This window comes from Pelodiscus sinensis, chromosome 2, assembly GCF_052426305.1.
Source record: "Pelodiscus sinensis isolate ZL-2025 chromosome 2, ASM5242630v1, whole genome shotgun sequence".
NCBI classification, from domain to species: domain Eukaryota; kingdom Metazoa; phylum Chordata; order Testudines; family Trionychidae; genus Pelodiscus; species Pelodiscus sinensis.
In genome coordinates this window covers 168,631,029-168,639,849 of record NC_143053.1, presented here as the reverse complement: position 1 = coordinate 168,639,849, position 8,821 = coordinate 168,631,029, and positions in this window count along the sequence as shown.

Genomic DNA, 8,821 nt, shown 5'->3' with positions numbered 1-8,821 from the left:
GCTGTCCCTCGGTGAGGTACACAAGCAAGCGGAAAGACTGAGAACCGGCTGTCCAGGGGGGTCCCTTTAAGCACGAGCCTCAGATAGCCTCAGACAGCAGCCACAAAAAGCAACTACTGACCTGATGCCCCGCCGGAACTGGTTTCAGCCGCCCTTAAATGTGCCCCTGCGTCCAATCAGTGTGGACGTGCTAGTTCGAATTAGCAAAACGCTAATTCGAACTAGTTTTTAGTCGATGCACTAGTTCGATTAGCTTAGTTCGAATTAACTAATTCAAACTAAGTTAGTTCGAATTAGCGCTGTAGTGTAGACATACCCTGTCAAAGTCAGGTTATGTTGAAGGAGACAGTTGAAATCCTACCCTTAATCCAGGGGTGGGGGGATCTTTTCCCAACCCCTGAAAAATCAGTCAGGGGCTGCACTCAAGCGAGAAGCAATAAAATAAATACAAACCTTACTGACATAGCCTCTGACTGAGAAAGAGAAAGACATTTCCCCACATTCCCCTCACGCACCAGAGCTTAATGGGGACCAGGCTAGTAGATTTTGTGTGCTCCAGCCCCACAGTGGGAGTGGCAGGGGCGGGGGGGAAAGAGGGGAGGAAGGGAGGCTAGAGTAACAGTGTAGGCTCCCCAATGCTGGGGGAGAGGGGAGCCCTGAGCCTCTGGGGATGGATCCCACCTCTGCTCTACTAACCTTCATCGCTTCTCATGTGATTTCTAGTGGCCAGAGACTTTTGGCTGTTCAGCAGATCAGGCACCTCAGAGTCAGGTAGATAGATGAGTAGTAGTGGCAGACCTGAAACTGTTCCATGATGTCCATTTTGCTTATAGAATTCACCCTCAATGACTAGCCCTTAATATAGTGGAGACCATGAAAAAATTAAAAAAACAACAAATGGTCTGGTAGCACTTTATAGACTAACAGAACATGTAGATGGTATCATGAACTTCCGTGGGCACAGCCCACTTCTTCAGATGACCAGAGTTTTGTGTTTAGGCTGTGCAGACCCAAAATAAATAGGGAAGAAGGAAGAGGAGGGAAGGAAAAAATGGAAGAGGGCAGGAAACAAGGAGCAAAGGGTATGAAAATATCAAGGGAAAACCAAATAGGCAGAACTGGTAATCAATAAGCACCTAAAGATTGGATAGTTAAAAGAAGCAGATAAGGATCATAGGATAGCAATTGGAGAGGAAGGGTACTAATGCAAGAATCTAAAATGCAGACAAAGAGCTGTTGGAACCTTCCCAGCCAGCTGTTATCTCAATTGAGGAGGCCATCAGTGTGAGAACTGATAGAATCATAGGACTGGAAGGGACCTCGAGCGGTCATCGAGTCCAGCCCCCCCGCCCTCAAGGCAGGACCAAGCTCCATCTACACCATCCCTGATAGATGTCTTCTAACCTGTTCTTAAATATCTCCAGAGAGGGAGATTCCACCACCTCCCTTGGCAATTTATTCCAATATTTGACCACCCTGACAGTTAGGAATTTTTTCCTAATGTCCAATCTAAACCTCCCTTGCTGCACTTTAAGCCCATTACTCCTTGTCCTGTCCTCAGAAGCCAAGAGGAACAAATTTTCTACTTCCTCCTTGTGACACCCTTTTAGATATTTGAAAACCGCTATCATGTCCCCCCTTAATCTTCTTTTTTCCAAACTAAACAAGCCCAGTTCATGAAGCCGGGCTTCATAGGTCATGTTCTCTAGACCTTTAATCATTCTTGTCGCTCTTCTCTGTACCCTTTCCAATTTCTCCACATCTTTCTTGAAATATGGCGCTCAGAACTGGACACAGTACTCCAGCTGAGGCCTAACTAGTGCAGAGTAGAGCGGCAGAATGACTTCACGAGTTTTGCTTACAACACACCTGTTGATACAACCTAGAATCATATTTTCGTTTTTTGCAACAGCATCACACTGTTGACTCATATTCAACTTGTGGTCCACTATGACCCCTAGATCTCTTTCCGCCATGCTCCTTCCTAGACAGTCGCTTCCCATCTTGTATGTATGGAACTGATTGTTCCTTCCTAAGTGGAGCACTTTGCATTTCTCTTTATTAAACTTCATCCTGTTTACCTCTGACCATTTCTCTAACTTGCTAAAGTCATTTTGAATTATGTCCCTATCCTCCAAAGAAGTTGCAACCCCACCCAGTTTGGTATCATCTGCAAACTTAATAAGCGTACTCTCTATCCCAACATCTACATCATTGATGAAGATATTGAACAGTACGGGTCCCAAAACAGACCCTTGAGGAACTCCACTTGTTATCCCTTTCCAGCAGGATTTAGCACCATTAACAACAACTCTCTGACTATGGTTATCCAGCCAATTATGCACCCACCTTATCGTGGCCCTAGCTAAGTTATATTTGCCTAGTTTATCAATAAGACTATCATGCGAGACCGTATCAAATGCCTTACTAAAGTCTAGGTATATGACATCCACCGCTTCTCCCTTATCCACAAGGCTCGTTATCCTATCAAAGAAAGCTATCAGATTAGTTTGGCATGACTTGTTCTTCACAAACCCATGCTGGCTATTCCCTATCACTTTATTACCTTCCAAGTGTTTGCATATGATTTCCTTAATTACCTGCTCCATTATCTTCCCTGGGACAGACGTTAAACTGACCGGTCTGTAGTTTCCTGGGTTGTTCTTATTCCCCTTTTTATAGATGGGCACAATATTTGCCCTTTTCCAGTCTTCTGGAATCTCCCCTGTCTTCCATGATTTTTCAAAGATCATAGCTAAAGGATTTTGTAGATGAATTGTAATTCCAACGCCTCTCTGTGGGCTGTGCCCACAAAAGTTCATGATACCATCTACATGTTTTGTTAGTCTATAAAGTGCTACCAGACCATTTCTTGTTTTTTAAGTTTACCCTGTACAGACTAATTCGGCTACCCCCTGAAGCTTCAAGAAAGTATTGTAATTGTAAGTAAAATAAACAAGCAATATCCACCCCTAGCAAACAATTTATGTTTTCAAGGTTGTCTTCATCTTTAAAAATTAATAGTGAAGAGTTCACTTTGAAGACCCAAAGCTATTATTAATTTTTGTTTTTCAAGCACTTCAATGAGTTATACTGTATAGCAGAGCCTTACTTAGCATCAAGTCCATCTTTATTGACGATGATTTACTGAAAACATAGCTCCATTCAAGACATGAAGGCAATTTCTGAACAAGTACTCCATATAGGAAAGTTCTTTGTAGGCATCATCACATAACAAAGACATTCTGAAATGCTCATTTTTGGACTTCTCATATAATCCTATCCAGGCATCTGCCATTGTTTCTACTCACTGCATGAAACCACTGTTTGAAGACATGCGTACCTTGTCTAAAAAGCCAGCTGGGATGCCACAAATAGCATCTGTTCTATTTATGTCTGTGGAGTCATCACAATGGAATTTAAAGACTTGTTTTATAGATCTAAGATGATGATCTTCTGTGTATGCTAAATGGATGAATCCTTTCCAGACCACTTCTTATTTGGCTGGAGAGGTACTTGAGGAAGCATTTCAGAGAGTCAGCCAAACCCATTTTTAGAAAGACTGGGTGGGATTCATACTGTTGATTTCCAAATAAAAAGAGGTCCCGATTTTAATCTCTACATAGTTACTTTGTTGTAGTTATGAAACTATGAATTAACTTTTAAAGCATTGGGGGATGAGAGCGGATATGTAGACAAATGTCTGTTCTTCTTTTGTTGTGTGGGAAAATATTTTAACCGGTGTCCTGGTGGCTTAGTCTTATAGACTTGACTTTTGTTTATCTTGTGTCTGTGTGGTATGTATTTTTATTTGATTCCTATGACAGCTAGAAAGAAAGTGAGAGACCAAAAGGGAGGGAAAGAAATGTAAGGGAGTGGAAAGGAAATTACTTTTTTGGGGCGGGTCAATGTGTTATACTTAAAAGGAAGTGTATTAAATTCATTTTGAAATGTCTATCAAGTTCTAGTCCAATGATTAGTTAGATATGAGGTGTAACAATGCCCTTTTTTTTTTTTACTACAGGGCAATGAGTGGTAGTATTTGTAGGGTTGATTTCTTCTGATTGAAGCATTGGCCTCATCTTAGAGTTCAGTAGGGAAAATAAGTCTGAGTGGGTATGTCTACACTACCCTCCTAGTTCGAACTAGGAGGGTAATGTAGGCATACCGCACTTGCAAATGAAGCCCGGGATTTGAATTTCCCGGGCTTCATTTGCATAAGCGGGGAGCCGCCATTTTTAAATCCCCGCTTGTTCGAACCCCGTGTAGCGCGGCTACACAGGGCTCGAACTAGGTAGTTCGGAATAGGAATCCTAGTCCGAACTATCTAGTTCGAGCCCCGTATAGCCGCGCTACACGGGGTTTGAACAAGCGGGGATTTAAAAATGGCGGCTCCCCGCTTATGCAAATGAAGCCCGGGAAATTCAAATCCCGGGCTTCATTTGCAAGTGCGGTATGCCTACATTACCCCGCTAGTTCAAACTAGCGGGGTAGTGTAGACATACCCAGTGAAAAGGGTATTGCTTCATTATTATGTGAAGAGAAATAATTATCAACCCAGAAGATTTCTAAATATCTGAATGGTATATCCTTCTCCAAATCCTGATAGAGTTTTCCCCAGGAAAAGAGTCAGAGTTGACTGTGAAGTTGCCTGGGTACAACTTTCAGTAAAACTTGATCCATTAACAGGCACATTTACTGTTAAAGTAAATGAAGATGACACTGGTGGGGGGAGGAGGACAAAATATTTTGGATGCCTCTGGAATGTTGGTGAATGTGGCAAGGGATACTTTAATTCTTTGTAAGCACAATCCTGTTTTGCCCACTCATTGTAATTACTCCTGTTTTTTAACTTCTTTACTTGCAAGCTGAGACACACCCTGTAGCCAGGAGAAAAGCTATTTGGCTGCAATTTGTATCACCCTCTACCATGAGCCAGAGCTTCACATTTTGGCATGTCATTAAGCCTAGTTTAAGTGAAGTACATGCACGTATACACAAACATACACCCTCCCTTGTCTTACTTCCTCTTATGAAGTCAATGGGGCTACACTGGTGTACCTAGAAGGCAAAATTTAGCCAATTTGTGCAGCTCATAGTAATGTTATCCATCAGAGAATGCTAGCCAAGAATCTACATACAAGTCAGATAATGTGATTTAAGACTTAATTTTTCTTCTTGAAATAAATGATACAAAAGTGTCATTCTTCAGTGTGTGAGGTATCTGCTATGTAGCAGATAGCAGAGCTCCTGACTTACAAGTTCTCAATACCATAAGGTATTTCTGTCATTGCATATACTGTCCTGTGCATGTAAATTATTTCTATAGGGGCTAACAGGTTAGATTCTTAAACCAGATTGCTCTGGATGAGTGGAGAGCAGAGTGGGGTGAATGGCTTATTTCATACTAGGAAAGAAAGCCTCTTCCCATCCGCTATGCATACACTCACCAGTCAGGAAGGATTCTAAAGGTGACACTAAGCAATGAGATAATTTGATTCTTGTGACCTTGGACCTTAGTAGATGCATATTTACTGACATGCTTGCTTCTTTTTCTACCACCAGATGGGAAAACTCCATATGCTTGTTAGTACATCTTTGATTCTTCATGATATAAAATTATAATTCATGAGTAAACCAGTACAATAAGGACCTTATTATAAAATGAGCTTTAAAAGTGAAAGTGGCTGAGCTTAATTTCACTCTTTTCAATGCACAGAACGTATACTACATTTCCCTCTTTGTTTTCCCTACAGTGCCCCTGTATTTTATGTTTTGTCTTTTCCACAATGTCAGCTTACAATTCTACTTTCTATTTTAGAGTTCCTACAAGTCAGCTGAATTTGTGCTTTTAATGCAACCTTACTTAGCTGTGAAGAAAGCCCATTTTCCCCATCACCTATGTAAATCCATATAGCTAAAATAAGGGGAGGATGCTAATTTAGTGATGGGACAAATATAATTATGAGATTAAAGCAAGATAGATATATCGAAAGGGGAGGCACTGAATAATTCCATCCTCCTTAGAACTCTGATGTGCAATTGCAAGTTATATTGGATATTGAATGAAAAGACCATCTTTAGCAGGCATTTTTAGTCCAGCATTCGACAATCTATTTTTTTGTGTCAAAAGTGAAAGATTTTCAGTTATTTTCTTTTTTTGAAAATTTTTTAGTCACGGTCACATACAGATGCAGCTCATGCAGTTAACTTCATTAACTGCTCATGTTAACCCTAATCCTCTCTTTCTTAGTCCATAGTCCCTTGCCATCTTCTCCTTCACCACTCAGCCCTGAAAACAAAAACCTGACAACCAACCTCCTGACATTTTAGTGTGTCTTTATAAATATTATGACAACTGTCCTAGGAGGAATTAGAACTGCACTTTGGGTTAAAGGTTACTTGTTAAGCAAACAGTGTTATGCCACTCACAGGACATTGTCACTTGTCAATTGTTGGCACAGAGCTGAATTTTCAGATTAAAAAAAAAAGATGATAAATAAAAACCATACATATAAAACCATTCACTTAGATTATACATATATTTCTGGGACAAAGCACATCCAAATCTGTGCATAATTAATAAAAGAATGCTTGCCCTTCAAAGCTTAGCTGAGGCTAAATCATAATTTATTTAATTCATTTTACATAATTTAATGTTAGCTACAGTACATATATTATATATAGTATTATTGTATAGAAGGATAATAGTACATATATGTACTATTACCTTTCTATACAGCAAAAAATGTCACAACTTGTTCAATTGAATGTCAGTTTGTAACTGTTATACTATATGCTAAATAATAATCTTGTCTGTACTAGAAGCATCCTCTGCATGTTTGCTTCTTTATTATACATCCTCCTGTTCAATTTTTTTCTGTTATATGTCGATTGAAAAATGAGAATGCAGGAGTACACTGGGTCCATGTGAGCAGCAAAGGGTTAAGGAGCTATGACATGCAGGCCTAGGGAGGGCAGAAAGACTTACAGAATTGTTGCAGTCTGATGAAGATTAGCAGACCACCAGAGAAAAGCCCCAAAGCATCCTTCAGACCTTAGGAAAAAAAGTTACTATGGGAACAACCAATTAAATGAACCAATAAAAAAAGACATCGTCACCTCAACCGAACTACACAAACAATAAAAACACAGCCATAAATCAACTAAATGCTAAAATTAACCAGGAAGTGGAAAAAAACCTGTAAAATATAAAAAATTCCCTCACCCACTGAAAACATTAAACAGAAAAAAATGGGAGGCAAACTTCCACATTGTAAATAAAAAGCAGATTGTAAACACAAATACCACATAATGCTTATGTAATAAACTGAATATCTCTTGGCAAGAGATATATAGAAAATAACACTTTTTTTGAGGCAGTCTTAAAATGGCATTACTTTTCATATTATCACTATTTCCATAATATAAACAATTCCAATCCTGCAACATGTAGAATGAGAGGTCTCCCTTGACCATGGAGAGTCCCGTGCAAAGTAGACTATTTTTGTACAGTACTCAAATTTCCTAATAGCTACTTTCTCTTAATGTTTCAGCATTTCAGGAAGAGCATGTTGGTGTAATCGGTGAGCCAGGGAGACAAAACATATTTTAAGAAGTCTTAGATTAATGAAGAGACATGGAGAATTTAATCCACATCTTTTGGTTCCTCCTCATAAATGTTACATCAGCTGAGAGACTCTTGGACAGAGAGAGAGAGTTAGTGAAAGCCATTCTAGGGGACTGTTCTGAAATCAGGGGGAGTCTTTCCTAACAGGAGTCAAAACTAGCGTAAAGGGATCTGGTTCATAAATTATGTTTTGTATTTGGCCTTGTGAGTTTAAGGCCAGCCATTTGGCATAACATATGTGTTTGAGAGGACAGGATGAAAGTGTAAGTTATACCAATTTCAGTTCTCCAGACTTTTCTTAGTCTGGCGTAGCTTCACCTCTGAATATGGTCTGTTGTTCACCTCTGAGGCTTGCAAAAATGTATGCTAAGTAATTTAAGTAAAGCATAAACATTATCTAAAAGTAAAATTTGTCTTAAATATTACATTATGCAAAGTGCAAGCAAACTTAAGAGGAATTTATTGTCTACAAGCCAGAGAGGGAATCACAAGGAAAAAAAAGACAAATAAACTTCAACTGACAAACAGTTGTGACAGAATAAAGGTGAAAATAAAGCTAGGCATCCGAGATTAATTCACAAGCTGAAAGTATCTCGGAACTATGTACCATTGGTGTGTTTTGTTTAAGATTTGTGGATATGAAGACAACAAAAAGCTGCATTGTTTAAAAAACCCTTCTTTCTGCTATGCTTATCAGATAATGCAAATTCTCAAATTACACTTGTTTATTGCATGAAAAATAAGACTTTATAGTCCAAATTCTGAATTCAGTCTTGTGTTCATGAAACTGGATAAATATGTGATTTATATCAGAGATAGGCTTGGGAAGAAAAATTTGAATCCAAACCATTCCAGTGTATTGGGTTGTTCTTTTCCAGGCTTTGGTTTATGTCCATCTCTATCTCCATGTAGTTCCTTTCATCTTCTAAGCAGTATATAAACATGGATGAATCAGTTGATTCATATTAGAGAAAAAATAGTGAATTTTTGGTTGAATGCTTTCATTAATTTTATTTGGCTGTCCCTTGAGTTTGCTTCTTGCCATTTTTAGGAAAATAATGTTTGTCTCTCATGAATATTTGCAGAAGTATGTGAGAGTACAGGTGAAGAAAGTATCTTTGCATTCCTCCCGATAGTAAATTGACAACACTGTGATCAATTAACTAGTCACAACTAACAAACCAAATTCAC